Below are 25,269 nucleotides of genomic sequence, written 5' to 3'. Positions count from 1 at the left end.
GGGTCCTGTTTCATTTTTTTGCAAATGGATATCCAGTTTTGCCAGCACCATTTGTTCAAAAGACTGTCTTTTCCCCATTTGATGGACTTTGGGCCCTTGTCAAAGATCAGGTCAATATACCTGTTTTCTTGACTGCTGTCTCCACAGGCACTGATTGTGGATCCAAGTAAAGTGAAATATTTGACAACTTCAATATTTTCTCCTTTTATCGTGATGTTGCTTATTGGTCCAGTTCTGAGAATTTTTGTTTTCTTTATGTTGAGGTGCAATCCATTCTGAAGGTTGTAGTCTTTGATCTTCATCAGTAAGTGTTTCAAGTCCTCTTCCCTTTCAGCAAGGTTGTGTGATCTGCATATCACAGGTTGTTAATGTGTTTTCCTCCAGTGATGATGCCCCATTCTTCTTCATATAGTCCAGCTTCTCGAATTATTTGCTCAGCATACAAATTGAATAAGTATAGTGAAAAGATACAACCCTGATGCATACCTGTCTTGATTTTAAAGCCCACAGTATCCCCTTGTTCTTTTTGAAAGACTGCCTCTTGGTCTATGTACAGGTTCCCCATGAGCACAATAAAGTGTTCTGGAATTCTCATTCTTTGCAATGTTATCCATAATTTGTTATGATCCACACAGTCAAATGTCTTTGCCTAGTCAATAAAACCAGGTAAACATCTTTCTGGTATTCTCTGCTTTCAGCCAATTTTCATCTGATATCAGCAATGATATCTCTTGTTCCATGTCTTTTTCTGAATCTGGCTTGAATTTATGGCAGTTCTCTGATGATGTACTGCTGCAACCACTTTTGAATGCTCTTCAGCAAAATTTTACTTGTGTGTGATGTTAATGATATTGTTTAATAATTCCCCCATTTGCTTGGATCACCTTTCTTTGGAATGTGCACAAATATGGACCTCTTCCAGTCAGTTGGCCAGGTAGCTGTCTTCTAAATTTCATAACATAGATGAGTGAGCACCTCCAGCACTGCATCTGTTTGTTGAAACATCTCAGTTGGTGTCTCAGTCATCTAGTGCTGCTCTAACAGAAGTACCACAAGTGGATGATTTTAACAAAGAGAACTTTATTCTCTCACAGTCGTAGGCTACAAGTCCATATTCAGGGCAGCAGCTCCAGGGGAACGCTTTCTCTGTCGGCTCTGGAGGAAAGTCCATGTCCTCAGTCTTCTTTTGGTCTGGGAGCTTCTCTGCACAGGAACCTCAGGTCCAAAGGACGCGCTCTGCTCCCAGCACTGCTTTCTTGGTGGTATGAGGTTCCCGTGTGTCTCTGCTCGCTTCTTTCTTTTATATCTCAAAAGAGATTGCATTAAGACACTGATCGTGTCAACATCATCAGTATAACCTCATCACAGTGATAGAATTTACAACACATGAGGAAATCAGAATGTGGTATGGTTAGAATCATATTGTATTTAACTTTTTCAGACTGGTTTCTTTAACTTAATTTAATAAGTACATTCCTAACACCTTTAAAGAGGAAGAAGTGAGATGGATAAAAACTTTCGACTGTCACGTTTGCTGGCATTGTTTTTGTTTGAAATAATACTACATATTAATTTAAAAACAAAGATATGATGGGCTAGGCGGTTATTGTCATTTGAATTTATGTGTTTAAGAAAATAGTTTTCTAGTCACATAAACTGATAACTCCTTTCAGACAGAGTGCTTTAAGCATGCCCATTTTGTGAAAATCTTTCTTTTGATCCAGCATACATGAAAGTAAGATCTTCTAATATTCAAATGAAACACGGGAATAAGGACTCCTGTGTTTGGGATTTAAAGTCAAGCGGAGAGTGGAAAACAATAATCATATGTGAACTTCACCTTTAAGAGTTAGACCAGAGAGAATGAGGGGAGAAAATTGTCCTTTGCTCAGCACTGAAGGAATAAGAACAGCTTAGTCAAAGTATGTATATGCCAATTATTCAGGACTCAGAGGCAATATTTGCTAGCCTCCCTGTCCCTTATAACAGAATGAAGGTTAAATTCCAGAGGTGGGTTCAAGGCTCATGATTGCTTTTAAAGACTTTCAGAAGGAAAGACAAAATTGGCTTTAAAATGAATAGGAAATAGAATTCAGATTTACCTAACTACCAGTAGATATTACAAATAGCAAAGAATGTTCAATATAGAGTTAGTGGTACAAAGCAATGGTGAGATACAGATTTACCAAGACCAAGAAAAGTTGTGTGTAATCATAGACACATAAGACACTTAAGATCCTTAACTACATCTGCAAAGCTCCTTCTGCCAAGTAAGGTGACATATTTATAGCCTCCAGGGATTAGGAGATGGAGATCTGTGTGAGGCCATTTTCCTGCTTACCACAGATACACATATAATTATTTTTATAATTAGAAGTATCATTGCTCATGTTTCATCTTTTCTATTTCATTTTATCATCTGCTGTGTAAGGAACTATTGAGTGACAATCTTGAGAAGAATAGAGAGGTGTGTGTGTTTGGGGGGAATATATATGCAAGGATCAGTGAAATGAGTTGAAATGTTACTGAACAGTGTGTTTGGAAAGATATCTTGGTGTTCTTTTGAAGAGTAAGAATGAGGGCAAAAAGCTTACATAAGGACTGAGGGTGCAGGCAACTTAGTGATGTAGTGTTTTTGTAATTTGAATAAGCATGGTGATCTCAAATTGTACAATTTTGTTTTTCAAAAAATCATTTCATTGCCTGAAGTGGTTTAGACTCGGATATTTTGTTGAACCTTAGACTCTGGATGGACACTGCTGAGACATTTCCTAAAAGACACCAGAAATTAGATTAAGTCTCTCGTCTAAAATTATATACAAATGATTTTTTTACACATTAAGCTTTTTTCTTAGTTTTAATCTACAAAGAATAAGAAAATCTTCTGTTTTATTAACAACAGCAATAATAAACTCAAAAATCTTTGAGGTCATACAAGACTGTTGTCGAATTTATATTGCTTAAAATAGAAGTTGCTATATTAGTGAACACTGTATTAATATTATTATTAGCTTAGCTCTAAAGCCAAAGATCTAGGATTATAATCAGTGTTACACGCCGGTTTGTTTGAAAAATAACATTAGAATATTCTGAATACTTCTTGTGGCACAAATAAATGTGCCATGTCTTTTTCAATTATTTTATTTACTCTGATACTGGCTCATTTCCATGTTACATGTTAAAGTATCATTTTAGAGTTAACAGCACTGAAACGTTAGTAATGAAACAATATAAACTAAATGTCTAAGGATGCAGGCCCCCTCTTTGATAGATATGGATAATGCTAATTGAAATACTAGCTTTCAAGATTGCAGTGTCCCCAAGAGACATGACTAAATTTACCTATGAGCTTAGTGTTTACTTTGATTTTTGTAAATTACAAATAATGGATTATGTTGCTTTTGTTTGACATATTTTAATAATATCTGTTCTTCAACCTTTAGAACTTCTTACTTTTTAACATCTACTTCAAATGTTCTGTTATTTCATTACACTGCATTTGATTTTCAGAAATCAAACAACATAACATCTGTAATCTGACGGAGCACCTTAAAACAATATGTATACCATAATGTCTTAGTCTGGGTTCTTTAGAAGAGCAAAACCAGTGAAGTGTGTATATAAATATATATATAGAGAGAGATTTACTTCAAAGAAATGGCTCACACAATCGTGAGGGCTGGCAAATTCCAAATCCACAGGTCAGGTGGCAGAATGAAGACTTCTGCTGGCTCATGTGGTTGCAGGGACTGACAAACCCAAAAATTGGCAGGTCAGGTGGCGGGCGGAAGACTTCTGCAGGCTTACGTCCCAAGAACCAGAGTCAGGTGACGAGAAGAGTGCAGGATCCAGAGTGAGTGAGCTTTGCCAGAACATCCATTCATATACTAGAGACAGACTACCCCTCCAAGGAAACTCCTTTTTCAACTGATAGGATGATCACATCACATCACATTGTGGAGGTGATTACATTATATTACATTATGTAAGAGTAATCAGTCCAATGTCTAACCACTGAGAAACATAGCCTAGCCAAGTTGACACATAACGTTAAATGTCACACATAATAAGTACAAGTAACTGATTTTTTAGTTGAAAGCGAGAGTTAGGTCTAAGCTCATCTTTTATTAAAGCTACTTCACAAAAAGTCCATGCTGAGAATAAAATATTATAGTAGATCATTTAATAGCACACCTATCAGTCTTTTGGATCCAAGTAATATCTATTTGTAATGATTGATTTCAGTTTCTTGGCAGAGCTAGAGTTGAGTTCTCTTGTTACCCAACTTGGCAATGCATGCTCCAGAGAGATGTATGCTGTAGTAAAAGAAGATTTAGTAAGACAAGACATTTTTCCTCTCTGGAATTTTTGGTACATAAAAGTCTTGTCAGTTTGACATTTGCTACTTTTGCTGTATGGTTTTGTCCTATTTTTTTCCTCTTCCAATGCCACGTGTATCAGCCTACTCAAATACATTTTGCTAAATACTCCAGATGGAGCACTGGGATACTTTGCTCATGGATAGAAACCAGGAAAACTGCCAAGTGTCTACTCTCTTTACAGCTCCACATTTTGAACATATTGCATAATTTTAGATTTGCCCATAACTGTCTTATTATTACTAATTGTTTATGAGTTATTTTTGAAATTCCCGATTTCATAATTGACTTATGTCCCATGCATGGTAGAACAATAAATACTCACAATTATGTATAGTCTGATGAATACGTAATTACTTCTGCTTGCAATGTATCAAAAATGGATGCTTTCTTTCAGCATAGAAAATATATCTGACATAAACACATAAGTGTGTATTTGATGTTCACAGAAGGAAAAGAAACTATCTAGTACTATTTTAGCATGCGATGAATTAAACATACTGTGTAGAATCTCGATAAATATTTAGAGAATGAAATCATGTATACATGTATTTTTAATAGACTTAACTGATTTCGGGATGAAAGGATGTTGACTGTAGGGTAGCACCACCATCTCAGTTTTGATTAGTGGCAAACATATCAGAGAATTTCACTTTGTGTAATTCCAGGAAAAGTATTTTGCACAAGCCCTCTCACCCAGGGTATTTAGAATACATGGAAGTAGCAATGTTGTAAAATATCACCCAGCCAAGATCCAGAAGACAGAAATACAAAGCTGAGCCTAGGAGAGAAATCTAAACAGACAAGAATCATACTTTAGACAGCTTTTCCGAAATGGGAATATAAAAATTCACCTATATTTTTGTCTAGTTATAAAGAAAAGTTAATAAATGATAGTTGCATTGTGGTTAGTACTGGAGCTAAGCGTAAAGTACATGCTGTTCAAAGGATGAACTCAAATATTAGCCTAACATTTCAAGTAGTAATATCTGCATATACTTAAATACTAACTGAGTGTTAAAAAGAGTTAGTAACAGTTATCCAGATAAAGGAGGGAATGGCAATGTGTATTTCTGGGAAGGGAGGTGACATGCACAGAACTACACAATGTAACAGTTCACAGACATTATAGGATCGTCTATTTAGACCTTGTCAAGATAATAATTGATGTCGACACAAATCCTTTCTCTAATAAAGGGTCGAGTTGTAATCAGGGGATTGGAGATTACTTAGAACAATTTTTTCTTGGTATTTACAATATTCTGATAAGTGTGCTTATCTATTTGATTTAAAAATATAACTCACAGAGGACACAGATATTCACAACACTTTTTGACCCTGCTAAGGTCTAGATCAATTGAAAAGGTATAAAATATAAGTGAGAGAAATAATGATATATTGCTGACCATAAAGCCCCTGGATATGTGTAAACAGAGCTTTGTTATCACTAATAGCCTGGGGAAATTAAACTGAAATCCCATAATAAATCTCAGCAAAGCATGTTTTCATTGCTAAGCTTACAACCCAGTGATTCTCAACATTCTGACTGTGATGGATCACCCCTATGACTGTCAGCTTTGAATCCTAGTCTCTAGAGGATGTTACATTACTATTACGTGATTTGGTGAAAAGACCTTCTCTTAATGCAGGTATCATGGTATTATTTTATTTTTTAAATTATTTTATTTCAGTGAATTAAGTTAATTTTGTTTTAAGGGCAATGTGGTGCAATAAACCAGGCACAGATTTCGATGTCAGATTAACCTGAAATTAAATCCTTGTTCTTTGATTCTTATTACTTTTATATCACTTTTTTCTTTCTTGGGCCAGGGCAAAGATTGAATTCATCATGCTTCTCATGTCATTACACAATATTCAACATGCATGTGCAAAACTTCCTTTTATTTTCTTCTTAATTTCTTTTCTTTTTCTTTTCTCCCTCTTCTCCACGCTCATCCCCTCTCCCCGAGAAAAACAGCTGAAGGCTTCTTGACACAGACTCTTGAGTGCATATGTAGCTTTGTAAACACTTATTATTAAACCTACACAGATTTACAACAAATGGTGTTCACCTATTGATTTCATTTTGTCTCCAAAAGTTATCATTCACCACTAATTTTTAGGACCTATACAGGCTGCCACGTACACCTAGTCTGTTGCTTCTCTTTTCCATTACTTTTATCCATTGGAATTCTAGATGCCTTTAAATAATCTAATCCAATATGATATAATCAATGCTGTAATGAACATCTTCACACATGCTGCATGATCCTATATGAGAATTTCTCTGGAATATAAACTCAAAGGTTATGATTGAGTCACATTTCATATGCAAACTTAATTTGATAAGTACTATCAGATTGTCCCTGGGTGGTGCAAATGGTTAATTCACTCAACTGCTAACTAGAAGGATGGAGATTCTGGTCCACCTAGAGGCTACCTGGAAGACAAGTCTGTGATCTGTTTCTAAAGAATCACTGAAAATTCTACAAAGCACAGCTCTACTCTGACACACATGAGGTGGCCATGAGTTGAAATCAACTTGACAGGAACTGATAGATACTGTTAGACTGGTCTCGAGAGTGGGTGTATAAACTGACTGTCTTAGTCTGGGTTCTATGGAGGAGCAAAACCAGTGAAGCGTATATAAAAATAGAGAGAGAGAAATAGCTCTCACAATTGTGAGGAAATGACTCAGGCAATTGTGGGGGCTGGAAAGTCCCAAATCCATGGATCAGGCAGCAGGCTGAAGGCTCCTACTAGTTCACATCGTTGCAGGGACTGATGTATTCAAAATCTGCAGGTTAGGTGGCAGGCTGCAGGGTTCCTGCATCCCAAGAACAGGAGGTCAAGCGATGAGAAAAAGAGAAGGATTGAAAGAGGGCGAGCTTTGCCAGAACATCTGTTTATATGATGGATGTAGGCCACATCCCCAAGCAAACATCTCTTTCAACTGATTGGCTGCTCATATCAGGTCGAAAAATAGGAGATGATTACATAGTGTCTGCCAAACGACTGAGAATCAGAGCCTAGCAGAGTTGACACATAGCATTTTTAACCATCACGTTGAATTCTGTTTTCTTCCATTTCCACCAATATTTGACAGATAAAAAAAGTAGTCAGTATGATCCAATATCTTGCATTTTTCTTTTCCTGATCCCGTAAGCTATAGCCTGAAGAGGCATATACTCTGAGTCAATCATTACCACAAGAAAAAATTTAACAATTTTTTTCTATTAAAGAAGAATTTTCAACCTTCCAATCTGAAGTTAAGTCATTAAGTTCGCCAAATAGACAAGTTAAGATTCATTGCCTATATATCCACTTGCCTGATACCAAGTCTGTAGCAGTTAGGAATCTATTATTTGCAGGTATAAGAATACAAAACTCATACTGACTTTTAAAATATGCAAAATCACTTCCTTACAAAATTGAGAAGTCCAAAGAAAGAATGAGATTCAAGAAACCTGACTTAAGAGTTCCTAGAATCATCAAAGACCTATTTTCTTTCTTTGTTCTCCAGTTTCTATGAGGTCTAATTTTTCCTTTTTTTTTTTTTAATGTCAAAATTATGAAACAGCTTCCAGAAATTTCCTGGCTCTACAAGCCTCTTGTTTCACATAACACAGGGAAAGATAAATTATCTCCTAGAAACAATTGAAGAGTGAGAAACACTGCTTCTTTGTAGGCCAAAATACATTTTATGTATTCTGTTCGCTTGATTTGGGCTTCTTACCTCATCCTAACCCAAGCCAACTAAGGTCTACCCCTGAAATTAGTCCTGGCATCTGCTTCTCTCAGAGTATATGAGCTGTGTCTGGGGGTGGTATATACAGAAATGAAAATCAGGGCAAAACAATGAAGAGGAAGGGGAATAGATGTTGGACAACCAAAAGATCAAATATCTTCAGAAACTTGAAAAACCATATATACTCTGATGCACTAAAAACAATTTACTCCTTATAAACAATTATAACTTACAAAATAGATTTATCAATTATCAATTTGAACACTTCCTATACTATTTTCACTTTTAAGATTATTATATTAAAAAATAAAAAAGTATGGTTTATCAAGCTAACTAATTTAGAGATGCATAAAGGTAATATTCTTTTGCCCCACTATCATTTTGCTCCAATATCTATGTTGATATAAACTTATATTTCATAATATAAACAGATTTTATAAGAATGGAGTTTACTGAAACAGTTATGCAATTTCACAAAATATACAAAACACTTGTCATTCTGTAACATGGTTTGTTTTCATGGAATATTTCATGAACCTTTCTCCGTGTCAATGCACATAAATCTAAGTCATTAATTTTAAGAGATGCGTAATAGTAAATTACATATTTTAGCAGCAGCAATATGGTACAGGAAATTAGATGTTAAAAAACTGTGGGCAGCACAGGGAGGTGGGGCAATGCAGAATGAGAACTCATCTTGTGTCTAACAAATCACAGTACCCAAATCACGGGAAGCGCCTGCAGATTATCGCCTCTGTAGATTTTTCATAGGTGTTCACCGGGAAACTGTTGGCACACTTTGCATATACTTGAGTGTCTATTTATCTATTCCCAAGAGAAAAATGTTTTCCTCTTCTCTTCTGTCCTTAAGTATTATAAAGGTCTTTTTCTTTGTGGAATCTAAATGGAAACATTGTTTGTAAAGGAGTACGGAAAATAGAAATCTATCCCGGGAGATGGAACCCTGGTGGCATGGCGGTTAGGAGCTTGGTTGCTAACAGAAAGGTCAGTGGTTCCAATCCACCAGCCGCTCCTTGGAAACCCTGTAGGGCAGTTCTAATCTGCCCTATAGGGTCCCTATGACTTGGAATCAACTCGAAGGCAATGGGTTTAGTTTTTTTGTTTTATCCTTGGGTTATAATTAAACGTTGAGATGGTTGAGGATAGAGATGAATATTATTAGACGGTAACCAACACAATAATGTCCTGTACAATAACTGCATAATTATTTATACACTCATTTATCTACTGATGGGCATTAGATTGTTTTCTCTTTTTATTTTTGTTTCTATTAGCAGTATACTAAAAATAAACATTAATTTATATCATCAATTTAATTGAATCCCCTGATACTACTTTTCTGTTCTAATATGTAATTCATAAGACACTAAAATTTAAAAGGAGGAAATTATTAAAAAAATCCACTTCTTAATAGTTATTGATATTTTTAATTACCTTTCTCTGCTGATTGCAATAAAGTAGCCCTTTTTTAAACTATGCAATAAAATGTATATTTATTTGACATCAAATTATAGTTTTTTTTTCTCAAAAGGAACCGATTTAATTTTTAAAATAGTGTACAAAAATGCTGATATGTGCTGCATAACATCCCCTCTGGCAAAGATTGCATACACGTCTCTGGTCCTGTAAGGTGTTTTTTTAAGAGAAAACAGCTCTCCTTTTGTGCTGGAACACACTTGATGGCAACAGGTTTGCTTACTTGGTTGCTTTAACGGTTTTAAAGGTCCCAAGCCCCCAGAGTTAATGAGCAGTGGGGCCCCAGAGCACACACCAGTCTCCACAGAACCTCCTCTGCCCTCTTGGCCTCCTCCTGGCCTCATTCACTCGCCCAGCAGCTGCCCAGCTGTTCACTCCCGGTGCAGGGCAGCGCCTGGCACGTTTCTTTAGCTCCTGCGGTGGGCACCGGCCGGCATCCTGGCTCCCTGTAGCAGTGGCGGCTGCACATCATCAGGAAGGTGTTACATGGCAACCAGGGCCACCACTGCCACCCCATCCTGGTGTCCACCTCTCCTCACAAGGCAAGGCCAGCCTTCTATATCCAGTGGATACAGCACTCTAGCTTTGGCAGGTGGGCACGTGCGGGCTGGGGATGCTGAGTCAGGTCTGCTCCTGCTCCTCAGGTGAGTGGAACAGCAGGTGGGGCTGGGCTCGTAACCTGGGGACTGCATGTGTTATACCACAGTGTTCGCACAACATCCAGTCCTATTTCACAGAACATACTGTGGACATTAAGCTATGCATGACTGCATTTCAAAGGAGCGTACATATTCCTCTGGTTTATTAGGTAATTCTAGACTACTTTAATATGTGACTGATCATAACATAATGTTGCCCTTAGTAAAAGGAAACACATACGCACATACACACCCAATCTTTTGAGATAATGACTTGCTTCTAAATTACCGAAATGTTCTACAGGTTGACTGAAAACTAGGAACTATTTTTTTTTCTTTTTTTTTAATTGTACTTCAGGTGAAGGTTTACAGTACAAATAGTTTCTCATGAAACAGCAGTACACATATTGTTTTATGACATGTCAACCCTCTCCCTTCTCGACCTTTTTTTTTTTTTGGTGAAAATATACATAGTCAAAGATACACCATTTCAAAACTTTCTACATGCACAGTTCAGTGACATCGACTACGCTCTTCCCATTGTGCTGCTGATCTCACTTTAGATGAAGGTTTACAGAACAAAATCGTTTCTCATTAAACAGTTAGTACACACGTTGCCCTATGACAATGGTTAACAACCTCACTACACATCAACATTGTCCTTACTCAACCTTGGGTTCCCTATCGCCAGTTTTTCTGTCCCTTTCTGCCTTCTGGCCCTTGTCCCTGGACTGTTTTACCTTGTTAGTCCCATTTGGTTTTATGGGGCTGTCCACTCCCTGGCTGAACAGGAACTATTTTTTTTTTTTTGTCATTTTATTTTTAGATATGAATGTTTGTCATGTTTCTGATATTTAAAAGCAATAGCATCTATCAAAAGAAATAAAAGTACATCTGCAGGGATGTTTGCTTTTGTTTCAGAGTGTAAAAGTGTTCATTTCCTCACTTGAAAATAACAATGGTAACCTTGGTAATCTAAACGAAATAGTTTTGTAAATTTTACAAGTTCTGAAATTTGCATGTATTTTACAATCCTAGGTTAATCAAGTTACAGTACAGTAATCTCAGTGACGGCAGTATTGTACTGTCGAAAGTGTGGGACACAGACTCAGGAGACTTGACTTTGATTTCTGTTTTTTCTATTCATAAGTTATGTACTTTTGGATCATTTTTTTTTTCTAATCCTTATTTTGCCATCTGTGAAATGTGAATAATAATACCTTGGCAAGGTGTTGTAAGAATACAATGAGATACTGTTAGTAAAACATGTTTCTTATGGACAATGATATCAAATTAGTTATTATGTCCAAAACATGTTTCATAAAATTAACACTATTGTTTATGACAATATTCTAAACCTAAAACAAGATGCTGCAGTTGATGACATGAGTTTAAAATAGATTAAAAATATTCATTGTTTACTTCATTTAAGTTTTAATAAGTTATTTTTAAGTTATTTAAAATGAAATGGCAATATATTTTTCTTTTTCTTATTTTCTTTCCTGTATTCCAGTGTTTTCATAAATATTATTACATTTAAGAACCAGATCATAATCCAACTTTAAAGCTACTCATTTTATTTTATTTTTTTCATTATGTTTATTCCTAAAGTCTCAATCCAGTTTTAACACACCAGTGTGTGGCTGAATATGAAGGCTGTTTAAGAAGCATTTTTTTTTTTTTTACATAACTTTACTGCCCTTGAAATAGGAAATATGTTGCATTGAGTTCTATAATAACCAAGATAACTTTTCTATTTGAAGAGAAATACTATCTCAAGGTTCACTTTCTCCATTCGGTCTCATACATTCATATTGTTGATTTGAACAGGGAGTTTCCATTGATTTCAAAAAGGCTGTGCACAGAAATAGACTGTAAAAGGACCTAGAGTCCCAAATGAAAGCAGAATAGAGATATAGGATATCTTGAATTGCTTCAGGAGACTCACACGATCAGAATATGGTTACGGCAATTAAAAAAAAATTAAAGTTTATATTTCTCATATAAAAACTTTACCAGTGATATCCTACAAATGATCAAAATTCTAAAAAATATTTTCTCACAAGACAATCAGGTTAAACTTAGCAGTTATGTAAACCATTCCCCTGCCTCTTAATTAAGTCTCTTCCAATTAGGATCAGTTTATGTATTCAGGTATTTTTTATAGCATACCTTTATTTCATTCATTAGAGTACCTGATGCAGTCACTGAAATCTGGAGTGATATAAAGCTTATGGGCATACATTCTGTAAACCTATTATTTTTAGTTATGTTAAACTACTGTAAATGTAATATATTATTATATCATTCCAAATTATTTTTAATTGCATAAAATTAAAAATGTAGCTACTATGCATGCAAGATTTTCTTCCTATTTTTGATGGATAGTTGCTTTAAGGAGTAGAGGTTGATAAATTATGTGTGGTTCATCCTAATTTTGCAATAGAGTTCATAGTTATGCAGACACATTATTGAAATAGAGATACATGCTCTCAAAATATATAAGCTAACAAGCAGCACTTTAATTCTTCATTGAAAGTGGGTCATAATTGAACTTAATCCTTAAGAACAAGAAAAATTTCACAAATTAAAAAAAGAGAAGACGCTGTTTTAGGAAGGGACTACACAGCATGGATGAAGGCCTTTTGGATGACCCAACACCCCTTTTTTTCCCAGGCTGACTCAGTAATTATTCTCAATCCCCTATTCCTTTGCACCTACCACTGTTAAAGCCAGAATGTGAGATACACATTCTCATCTTTCTTTGCTATAGACAGTGGCTGTGTGGACTAGCTATGTACAAGGAAACATAAGGGCATTCTGCCGGATGATACTGGAGAACTTTTACTTACCTAACAGAAGGGACAGGCTACATGGCGCTGCCCCAGAATCCCTGTCATCCTGCCTTGATTGTAAATACAATGCCCCCAACTGTGGTGGCAATTTCACAACCATGATGCAGTAAACAAGAAGATAAGAAAACAAAAACAAACAAACAAAAAACCCAGTATGCTAAGGATGCCGGTAAATAGAACAACAATGGTATAGTCTGAATAGTGTAACCAGCTGTATCAACTTCCTACTTTCAGTTTTCTTGTTATGTGAAAACGTTAAACCAACATTATCTGTCATTGTTTTTCTGACATTCATTTGGTCTTTTAACATCTATGGGTTCAAATCCTGCTTCTATTGCTTCTTTTTAATAGTATTATTGATGCAAATTTGATATACAATAAATTGTATGTGTTTAAAGCGTGCCATTATCTAAATTTTAACATATGTATACACACATGTAATCATCACATCAATCAAGATAATGGACATATCCATCACCTCAAGAAGCTCCCTCACGTTCCTTTTTAAATCTATCCTACCCCACTGCAATTCCCCTCATTACTCAGATGACTAATAATCTGTTTTCTGTAATTATAGATTAGTTACATTTTACATCAATGGAATCAAACTGTATGCTTTTTGTTTGATCTGGCTCTTTTATTGAACATAACTGTTTTGACTTATCAATCAACTTTTCAACATTTGATATTTTCAGTTTCTGGTATTAAAAAGAAGCTGCTGTAAATATTCATGTACAAGTATTTGTATGGATTTGTGCTTTTATTTCTCTGGGGGAAATATCTGGGAGTGGAATGTTTGGATCATACTGTAGGTATGTTGTTAACTTTTTAATAAACTTCCAAACTACTTTCCAAAGTGATTTTATCAGTGTAGAAGAGTTCTAGTTCCTCTAGATCCTGGCCAACACTTGATATGGTCCATCTCTTATTCATCATTCTAGTTAGTATTTCAACATGGATTTAGTTTGCATTTCCTTATCAGTGGCTTTTTATGGGCTTATTTACCTTCCTACGTCTGCTTTGGTGAAGTGTACATTCAAATCTCCTAGCTTTTTAGAAATTGGATTGTATGTTTTCATATTATTGAATTTGGAGGGTTCTTTATATTTCAGGGGCCTGGAATTTTCTTCCTGTGAATGTTTTAAACTGCAAATTCAATTTCCTCAGTAAATATGAGCCTATTCAAGTTACCTAATTCTCACGTATTGTCTTTGGCTTGCTTGTCTTTGAAAGAATTTGTAAGTTTCATGGAAGTTGTCAAACTCATTGACATAAATTTGTTTACAGCAGCTTGTTAATATATATTAAATGCTTTAATATATAAAAGCTTTAATATAAAAATTGAAATAATTTAATATATAAATGTAGGAACAGTCGTATTATTATCAATCTACATAACGTGCAAAGCACTGCATCAAGCTTTTAACCTTCTAAGTTCCTAAACTTGTTTATCCTTCATTGTATTTAGAAATCCTCAAGATGCAATATTATCATCACTTTTGTTTTGTTTTGCATTTTTTAAAAATAAGAATACAAACGCTGAGAGTGATTACATGACTTAACCCCAGAAACATGGCAGCAAAATATGGAGTTAGGATTTTAAAAATACTGACAAGTGCATGGTCTTGTTTTCCTAAGTACTTTGCCAAGCTGCTTGCCAGAAAGCTAGGTCACAGCTCCAGCTCTGTGACAGCCGTCTTTTGTGGCTCTGATAAAGTCCCGTATCGCCTCAAGTTGCCACTTCCTCATTTATAGTAAATATCCTAAGGTCCCTTTGCTTTAATTAGATCTTTAATTTTCTAGAAAGTCACCCTAAAGAATGTGTAATTAGGGACAACAGAAAATTCATCTAACTATATTGGAAAGTACAAATAGCACTTTAGTTAAAGTTTGAGGTTATGCTTTAAATTCACCACTGGATTTTATATTTCTGTTCAGTTCTTTATACTACAAATTAGGTCACTGTTTAAACTCAGATTTTCAATTATCATAAAATAATTTGCTTTCATTTCAACACGGTGCTATAGTGTAGTGCTCTGATGCAAAAATATTTGTATAATCACTACAATTAATGCGGAGTTTTTGAGTTACAGCGGCTAAGGTTACAGTCAGAAGCTAGTAATTCCATCACGCTTCTAAATAATACACACTTCGTATAGTATTAAATAAACATAATGTTTTCCTAATACATGGGCATTTTGGGTGCCAAAAGACTTACATCAAATATACAATGTGATATATGATTTGTTGCACCTCACATTTAACCTTAGATTCTAGACTCAGAAATTAATTTAAGATACTGAATAATTAGAAGCCAGGCAGTAATTTATTCTCGAGAAAATTTCATATACAAAACCAATCATAAACATTCCTCAACCATCTCACACATTTCTAATCCTGAATGCTATGGACGGGGTGTGTGTGTGTGTGTGTGTGTGTGTGTGTGTGTGTGTGTGCGCGTATTTAAACTCCTGCTTCAATCTTTACCAAACATACTGGGAGCAATGCAGCTCACATTGCCTTTCAACTCTCCAAAGTTATAATAGAAAGTACATAAAATTAAGTTATTGTATTTATTCACTCTTCGATTCCCCAGAAATTGCCATAATATTATGTGTAAGGGAAAAAATGTCTTTTCTCTCAGCTGCATGAGGTTCATGATTTGGGGTCGTAAATTACTACCACGGGCTATCTAGTAACTTATATGACAGAGTCGTGGAGACCAGGACAAATTACACATTGCTAATGTCCTTCAAACAATGATGTACTTGGCAGAATAAATGCTGTTTACCTTGGTTGAAAACGTCCAATAAATGTTATTTATAGAATATCAGTGCTACATAACCAGGTAACATGCTTGTGTCAAGTGGAATATGTGAGACTGTAACAGAGCTTGGGCGCTATTGAGATTTTCTCTTTCTTACTTAGGCCCCTGAATTGTGTTTGTGCCTGCAACTCCTATATACTCACACATATCTGTATTACTGCTTAGACAATATTTAGGAAGGTGTGATTATTCCAAATTGATTTGAGTAAATCGTTAAACATTAATTTTGGTACTATGTTTTATTGCCCTCTGATATTCCTCAGAGTCATTATCGCACAGGAAAAAATGGATGCATTTAATTTGCACTCACGTTGACATGAATCTGCACTTGAAGTAACCTACTTCGCAGAATTTGAATGCAAAGCTATGACTATTAACAATGGCTTTATTGCTAGGTCATATGTACATATGCATGGGCAATGTGGCAAGTTGATAAGTGTTTTTTTATGTAAAGTCTGTAAATGATTTCAGAGTATGCATTAATGACGTTGGTCTCATTTAATTATGTATTTACTAAAAAAAAGACATTTTATGATTGTTCTGATTTGGAGAAAATTATTTAAAATGAGGTATGAGTATGCTTAATATTTAGAAATGAATCCTACGTGTTTGATTTAGACCTAAACTCCAAAATGCTGCTGCGCTGAGTTGTCATCGAGTTGCTTCCGACTCACGTAGACCCCATGTGTTAATCTGTGTTGAATAATAGCATAGCATTTGGAGTGTCCTACCTGGGACGGAAAGACCAGATGATGTCGTAGCTCTGTGACAAGCAAAGTGATGATTGAACTTGTTAAATCAAAGGAAAGCAAAACAGTGTTTCTAACTTGGACATAACTGATATCAGTACTGATTTCTGGAGTATAGCTAACAAGACATAGAAAATTCCCAAATATCATAGAACTGAAAGAAAATTTGAAAATTTATTTTGTTTAACTTTTCTTCAGGAAATCATGTACCAGTTGGAAGATCTTATTAACTGTTATCTTTTTTATTTTTCTTTAATTGTCCCCAAGATATCCTAGAAGTTATTTTATCACTCTTTAAGCCATTCAGAATGTAAAAATTTTCATTACCTATGCATCTATATCTGTTATATTTTGAATCATTTTGAAACCACCACACCAAGAATTTGTAAGCATCCAGCTTCCAAGCATCCAGCTTCCAAGCATCCAGCTTCCAAATGAATATGATGATTATATTTATTACTTACCAAGTATACTATCTGGATGGGTAAAGAATTTCCTTTGATTCCAGCTAGTTTTACAGATAAATTCTTAGGATCATCCAATGTCATCTTAAAAATCTTTTAATGGGAATTTGCAAAGTTGAATTTAATAATGTATAAGTAGTTGGTTTTTTCCTTCTGTTCTTTTTCAACTGTAAAAAAAAATTTTAAATGGCACGAATGTGATCAATTTTATGAATGGATGGTGACTAAACTGATGATATGTATTTTAATTTCTAGGGGAGTATATGTTTAGGAAAGATGGATAAATTAGCGTGTATTTCAAAAAATACGCATCTGCGGTTTGTCATCAAACGAATCTAATGAATCAAAAATATTAAGACTTCAGATAAGGTTAGGAAAGCACCAGATCTCACACCACAACCTGGGGAATATTGACGAGATGTATTTCAAGCTTCATAAATTCAAGAGAGAATGCTATGTCTAACACACAGATCTCAGTCTCTGAACACAGAGGGGAGGGAAAATGTTGGCGGGTGAGCTCCGCTTGGAGAATGTCACTGAGATGCAGATAAAATAAAAAGAACTCTGCGGAAACAATGTGGAGCAGCGAGGGAGGGAGCGGGGCGGGGCAAGGGGAACAGCCAGACTAACAATTAACTATCTTCCTTCTTTGTCTTAACTTCCAGTGAGGGAAAGATGACGTTTTAATAAGTCTATTTGATGATTACACTCCTTCCCCCATTACCTACTCAAACTCTGCTTCCATTTGCAGAGGACAATCTTCCAACCTGCTGAGACTTATTTCAGGTTCTGCAGTCTCAAGTATTTCAGAGAAGAAACTAGAGGGGTAAAGCTATAAGATAATGGTTTTCCTGATTCCTGTTTCTTTTCTAGTTCTTTTTTTATCCCTTGCAGATAATTGAATATAAGCTCATTGTCCATTCCTCCAAATTAAGAGTATATTAAGTGCATACAAGTTAAATAAGAAGAAAAGTCAGGAGGTCATGAGACTATCTCCACACAGTCATAGAAAAAACTTCCCCATTAAGTGGAAAAAATAGAAAAATAACATTTAACATATAAAATAAGTATTTTATATTTTTTGGTGCTATTGTAAATAGAATTGTTTTCTCCATTGGATTCTCATATTGTTCATTGCTGGTATATAGAAATACGACTTATTTATATATGATGATCTTGCATCCTGCAACCTTGCTGAACTCGCTTTTAGCTCTGCGTGTGTGTGTGTGTGTGTGTGTGTGTGTGTGTGTGTGTTGTGTGTGTGTGTGTGTGTGCATTCTTTAGGGTTTTCTATGTATAAGAACACATCATCTGCAAATATAAACAGTTTTGCTTCTTCCTTTCTAATCTGGATGCCATTGTTTCCTTTCCTTGCCCAGTTACACTGCTAAAACCTCAGTATGACGTCGGACAGAAGTGACAACAGTAGGCATTCGTGTCTTATTCTTGACCTTAGAGGGAAAGCATGGAGTCTTTCACCCTTACCTATGATAACTAGCTGTATTTTTTTAAATGCAATTTAAAATTAGGTGAGGAAATTTGCTTCTATTCCTAGTTTGTTGAGTGCATTTATCATGAGAAGGTGTTAGATTTTGTCAAATGCATTTTCTGAGTCTACTACGATGGTTATGTGTTTTTATTTTATATTTTTTGTTAATGTGGAGTATTACAAAGATTGTTTGTACATGGATTGATTTTTGTATGTTGACCCAAGCTTGCAACCCTGGGTTGAATACCACTTGTTCATGATGCATAATCCTTTTTATGTGCTGGAGAATTTGAGTTGCTAGCATTTTGTTGAGGATTTTCAAATTTATATTTATAAGGGATATTGAGCTGTAGTTTTCTTTCTTTTTTGGTAATATATTTTTCTGGTTTTGATATCAGGATAATACTGGCCTTCTAGAACGAGTTGGTAATACCCACTCTCCTGCAGTTTTTGGAGGGTTTGTGAAGAATTTTTATTAATTCTTCTTTAAATGTTTGGTAGAATTCAGTGGGCCTAGACGTTTACTAACTCAATCTCTCTTCACTTGTTCTAGTTTTATTCTTGAGTAAGTTTCTGTAGTTTGTACTTTTCTAGGAATTTTCCTGTTTCATCTAAACCAGCTAATTTTCTCATGTACACATTGTTCATTTCACAATCCTTTTGATTTCTGTTCCTTTATTATATATATGTTTCTGTAAGGTCAGTAGTAATACCCCCTCTTTCACTTCTGATTCCAATAATTTGAGGCTTTTCTTTCCCCCTCCCCAGGTCAATCTAGCTAAAGTTTTGTCCGTTTTGTTGATTTTTTCCTCAATAACCACGTTTTGATTTAATTAATTTCCCGATTATTTTTCTGTTCTATATTTTGTTTATTTCTGATCTAGTCTTTTTTTCTTTTCTTCTGCTTGCGTTAGGTTTAGTTTGCTCTTCTTTCTCTTATGCCTTAAGGTAGAAGTTCAGCTTTTTGATTCGAGATCTTTCTTTTTCCTTAATCTAAATAAGCACAGCTATAAATTTTTCACTGAGTGTTCCTTTAGCTGCATCCCATACATTTTTGTATGTTGTGTCTTTATTTTCTTTCATCTCAATGTATTTTTTTATTTCCCTTTTCATTTTTTTTCTCTGACCCATTGGTTATTTTGGAATGTGCTATTTAATGTACACATATTTCTGAGTATTGATACCTAATTTCATTCCATGAAGTCAGATAACATACTTTGGATGATTTCTATTCTTGTAAATCTGTTGAGGTTTGTTTCATGCCCTAACCTATGGTATACCCTGGAGAATGTTTCATGTGCACTTGCGAAGAATATTATTTTATTGTTGTTGGGTATTCTGTATATGACTGTTAGCACAGAAGTTTTTTAGTGTTGTTCAAGCCTTCTATTTCCCTGTTGATCTTCTGTCTAGTTATCTGTCTATTATGGAAAGTGGAGTATTGGTGTCTTCAACTATGATTGTTAAATCATCTTTTTATCCTTGCATTTCTATCAGTGTTTGATTCATGCATTGTGGCGCTCTGTATTAAATGTGTTGATGTAATATTATGTCAAATATCCAGTAATGCTACTTAACAGTAAATTTATTAAATTTCCCCATGCATACCCTGGTCACCACATAGAGACTTTCTGATGAGAATCATTCCCTTTGGCAGGCAAATCTCTTGTGGTGAGTTTCTGAAAATACCTCCTTCTTGACACCTTCCTGGGCGTCCCTTCTGCCTTTGGGAATACATTTGCATCTTTGTGGCCTCGTCAGCTCTTTTACGCTGTTATGACCAGCAGTGGTGCCTGTCTTCTGTTCTTCATCTTTTGCCAGTCTAGTGTCAGGCACCAAACATGGCGTCCTCCACTTCATAAGCCACAGAATAGTGCAGATGCTCTGCTCACTGAGTGGTTCTCTTTAGGCCTCACTTAGATGGAGGCTAAGGCAGAATGGGGTTAACGAGAAGTCCTTAGAGCACTATTTTCAAAGAAATCCTCATTCATTGATTATCTCTATTAATCTCTTTGTCTACTGTTCTATTTAACACAAAGTTGAGTAATGGGCTAACAATTGCCAAAACAGTTGCCCACTGTTTTGCATCCCCAGCATGGACAGCATAGCCCTGTTCTGTAGGGCGTATCCCTTTGATTTTCCACCTCAGTCGACGTGATGGTTAAGGTTGTGTGCCAGCTTGCCTGGGCCGTGGTTCTCAGGGGTTTGGCAGTTACGTACTGCCCCAAAGCGTTTCCAAAGAGTGGCTAGTGGACTCCAACAGCCGGCCCTTTGGTCAACAGCCATAGTGCTTAACTATGCCACCCCAAAAAACCAAACCAAACTGTGCCGTCGAGTTGATTCTGACTCATAGCTACCCTACAGGACAGGGTAGAACTGCCCCATAGAGTTTCCAAGGAGCGCCTGGTGGATTTGAACTGCCAATCTTTAATAGTTAGCAGCCGTAGCTCTTAACCACTATGGCACTAGGGTTTCCACTATGCCACCAGGGCTCCTAAAACCCAAAACCAAACCCATTGCCGTCAAGTTGATTCCAACACATAGTGACCCTAAAGGACAGAGTAGAACTGCCTCATAGTGTTTCCAAGGAGCACCTGGTGGATTCAAACTGCCAACCATTTAGTTAGCAGCTATAGCTCTTAACCACTGCGTCACCAGGGTTTCCCCAGGACTCCTACATATATATGTGTGTGTGTATCTGTATGTCTGTGTGTATACGCTTCACTGGTTTTGTCTCTCTAGAAAACCTAGCCTAAGACAGTTGATCTATCCATGGAGGATAAGTCAAATTTTAGCACAGTTGATATATCCATGGAGAATAAGTCAAATTTATCATTTTATTAATAATTGATAGTTGATTAATTTAGAAAAAATGGACACTTTATTTCTCTTTGGTGCGACAGTTCAAATTTTTCAAAGTGCAGTTTAGCAATATATATCAAGACATAAAATGAGAATGCTCCCCCTTACCTTAGTTAGATTTTCAAAATATTTGTAGTTAGAGATATTCATTTTGGAAAAAAATGAGAAACATGTTACATTTCCAATAATAGGTAAATGGTTGAATATAGCATCAAATATTACAAAATAGAATATTCTCTTAAAATATTCATTAAAATAGAAAGATATACATGCATATAGTATTATAAAAATTGCATATTACCCAATCAATGATATTTATGATCTACCTATATACAATTAAAATATATATCTTTATATTTATTTATTTGAATATCTATGCATATGTATGTTTCTGGAAGAATTTCTGATTATTTGTTTAACTTGTATTTTTCTGTGTTGTTTCATTTCTTATAATGAAGATGTTTGTAACAAAAGACACACTAATACTTAATAGAAAAATAAATTAATGTATCTAAAAAAATTATTAAAAATGAAAATCTAGACACATCATTATAATACTGTGCCACCAGTAGTGCTAATAATATTAATAGTAATCTGATTGATGAAACCAGTTGCTGTGGAGTCAATTCCCACTCACGATGATCCCACATGTGTCAGAGTTGAACTGTGCTGCATAGGGTTTTCACTGGCTGATGTTTTGGAAGTAGATCTCTACGCATGTCTTCCAAGGTGCCTCCGGGTGAACTCAAACCTCCAACCTTTCCGTGAGCAGCTGAGTGAATTAATCATTTACACAACCCAGGGACTCCAACCAGACTGATACTGGATATTTTCTATTACATCATTAAAAGTTATTTAATGTGAGTGCCACACTAAAAGTATCAATTCCTTAAATAGTTTAAGGGGCTGCATTAGATTCCCGCTATGTGTTTTGGTAAATTCAAGACTGCCCAATTCTTGTCCAACCAGAATTCATAGCAACCATGGTTTTCCTAAGATAATAAAGGCGTCAAGCCAGGCCACTGTGTGTGGCCAGGGTGTTTTGCACAGAACAACTCCCAGGAACTTCATCCACATAGATTATAATCTGAAGGAGGCCTCCAGAGTTGTATAACCTGGCAGTTCTTCTACCAGCTGGCCTTCCTGAGAATTGCCCTATTATCTCCCATGCTAAAAATCTCAAGGAGAATCTAAATCATACGTGTCAGAGGGTCCTGCTTGATTTAAGGGAAAAACTGGTCTGCAGCTTCAGAATATAATGTGGCTAAATCTTCACTAAGAAATTCTCAACTTTGTGCTTGAAATCACACATTCAAGAGTTAAGGCCAATTATGTCAGGGGGGCTTGGCAATGCAACTCTACAGGACAGAGCAGAACTGTCCCATAAGGTTTCCAAGACTGTAAATCTTTATGGAAGCAGACTGCCACATCCTTCTCCCACGGAGCAGCTGGTGGGTTCTAACCATCGACCTTTTGGTTAGCAGACTAGCTCTTAACCATTGTACCACCAGGGCTACTTTTCTTCTCTAGCTGCTGCGAGGTTACATTTTCATTCCAGTGCCTGGTTTATGGCTGAGGAAGACTCAGAAACATCCAGGACAGTAGCTCCATCATCCTTGGTCCATGGTGACTAGAGATTAAGGATTCCACCCCTATTCTCCAAGGTGTTCTTCTTACATCTCTGGAACACATAGGTGATTTTCTTCATATGAGATTTTGCAAAAATGAGAAAAATGATCCCAAACTCCTTTACGACAGGAATAGATATCAATCTACAAATAAATATGCAAACTTAATACAGTCTCAATGCATGTGGATGGTTAATGCTGGTGTTCTGAGGCTGAAGCTGCTGACTTTCCCTGCAAGGCACTGTGTGTTCTGAAGCCCCCCTGCTGGGAAGAAGCCAGAGGCTTGCTAGGTTGCCCCCAGGCCTCATGATGTTAGTTTTCAAGGCTGCAGATAGTAAGGGGCAGGTGGTGTTGAGACTTCATTTCGATTGAGGTATAAACAGAACAGAGTGATTGATCCTATGGTGCCAATTTAGCAGCATCTAAGTTTAAGTGTTACGCTCAGTTTCTATTTTGTGATTCAAAAAGCCACACATTGTGTGTGAACAGAATAATGATCAAGAGTGAAGCATGCTACCTGTTTTCAAATTTTGACTTCAACTTTATTGATGTGTATTAATGGGTTAATTTTCCAACTTCTCTAAGTCTCAATTTTCTCATCTGTAAAGTATCAATCATAACATTAATAATACCAATAACCAACATTTATTCAGCATAGCTCTATCCTAAGACCTTTATATATATCTCATGTAATTTCTTTCATGCAGCTTTATAGGTGCTATTACTCTTCTTATTATTCACTAAACTGTCAAATTAGTCCAAGAGTTAGGATCTCTGCTCTTGTAATATCATTGTGGATGACACCATACACATGTCCCAGAAATCTCAGAGATTGCGTGTTCTGACCTTACTGTGTCTTCTGCTTTGTTCTTACTTTTTCTGGCATGTTCAGTGACATATTCAGTAATATTTACACTCACATATGAAGACACACTTGTATGTATGTTATAGACACTATATATATGTGTGTGTGTGGAGAGGTAGATAAATAAATAGATGAAATTATTTGCAATAGTATATATTTGATATGTTTAAACTGAAGAAATCTTTAGAGATGAAAAATTTAATTTTGAATTTCTTAATTACTTTCACTCTATTACCTCAAGCAATTTGCTTTTATTCGTTTAAAAATATGACATTCTACAATGTATTCTGATTTTGAATAAATTATACACTTATTTTGAAAAAAAGAATCACAGAGAAAAATAAAGATTCCAAAGAAAGGCTCTGGTGCTGCATTCCCAAAGTAATTCTTTGAGGATACATGAGGACCAGCAGTTGGTATCAGGGTAGCAGTCTGATGAAAGTGAAGAAATTTTTACAATAAACTTCTGGTTTCCTCCCTTTGGTTCGTGAAGAGGAGTGTGGACAAACTATATTTGTAATGCATTTACTTTGTCTTATCAGTTGCTTGGTGTTTCATCATAAGCTTATCATAAGCTTGTTGGTTAAGGCAAAATGCACTTACAGAAACCCTACAAAGCAGAACAGAAGATTTCAAATAGCGGCTTGAGAAGACAAAGTAAAGTATTATAATGACATGTGCAAAGACCTGGAGATAGAAAACCAAAAGGGAAGGATACTCTTGGCATTTCTCAAGCTGAAAAAACTGAAGAAAAAATTCAAGCCTCGAGTTGCAATAGTGAAGGATTCTATGGGCAAAATACTGCATGACACAGGAAGCATCAAAAGAAGATGCAAGAAATACACAGACTGACTGTACCAAAAAGAATTGGTCGATGTTCAACTATTTCAGGAGGTAGCATATGATCAAGAGCTGATGGTACTGAAGGAAGAAGTCCAAGCTGCACTGAAGACGCTGGCAAAAAACAAGACCCCAGGAAATAATGGAATACCAATTGAGATGTTTCAACAAATGGATGCAGCTTTGGAAGTGCTCACTTGTCTACGCCAATCGACTGGAAGACATCCATATTTACGCCTATTCCAAAGAGAGATGGTTGATCTGAATGCAGAAATTATTGAACAATATCATTAATGTCACATTCAATTAAAGTTTTGCTGAAGATCATTCAAAAGTGGTTGCAGCAGTACATCAATCAACAGGGAGCTGCCAGAAATTCAAGTCAGATTCAGAAGAGGACATGGAATGAAGGATATCATTGCTGATGT

This window comes from Trichechus manatus, unplaced genomic scaffold (assembly GCF_000243295.1).
Source record: "Trichechus manatus latirostris isolate Lorelei unplaced genomic scaffold, TriManLat1.0 scaffold00152, whole genome shotgun sequence".
NCBI lineage: Eukaryota > Metazoa > Chordata > Mammalia > Sirenia > Trichechidae > Trichechus > Trichechus manatus.
Note: the sequence above shows the minus strand (reverse complement) of the source record.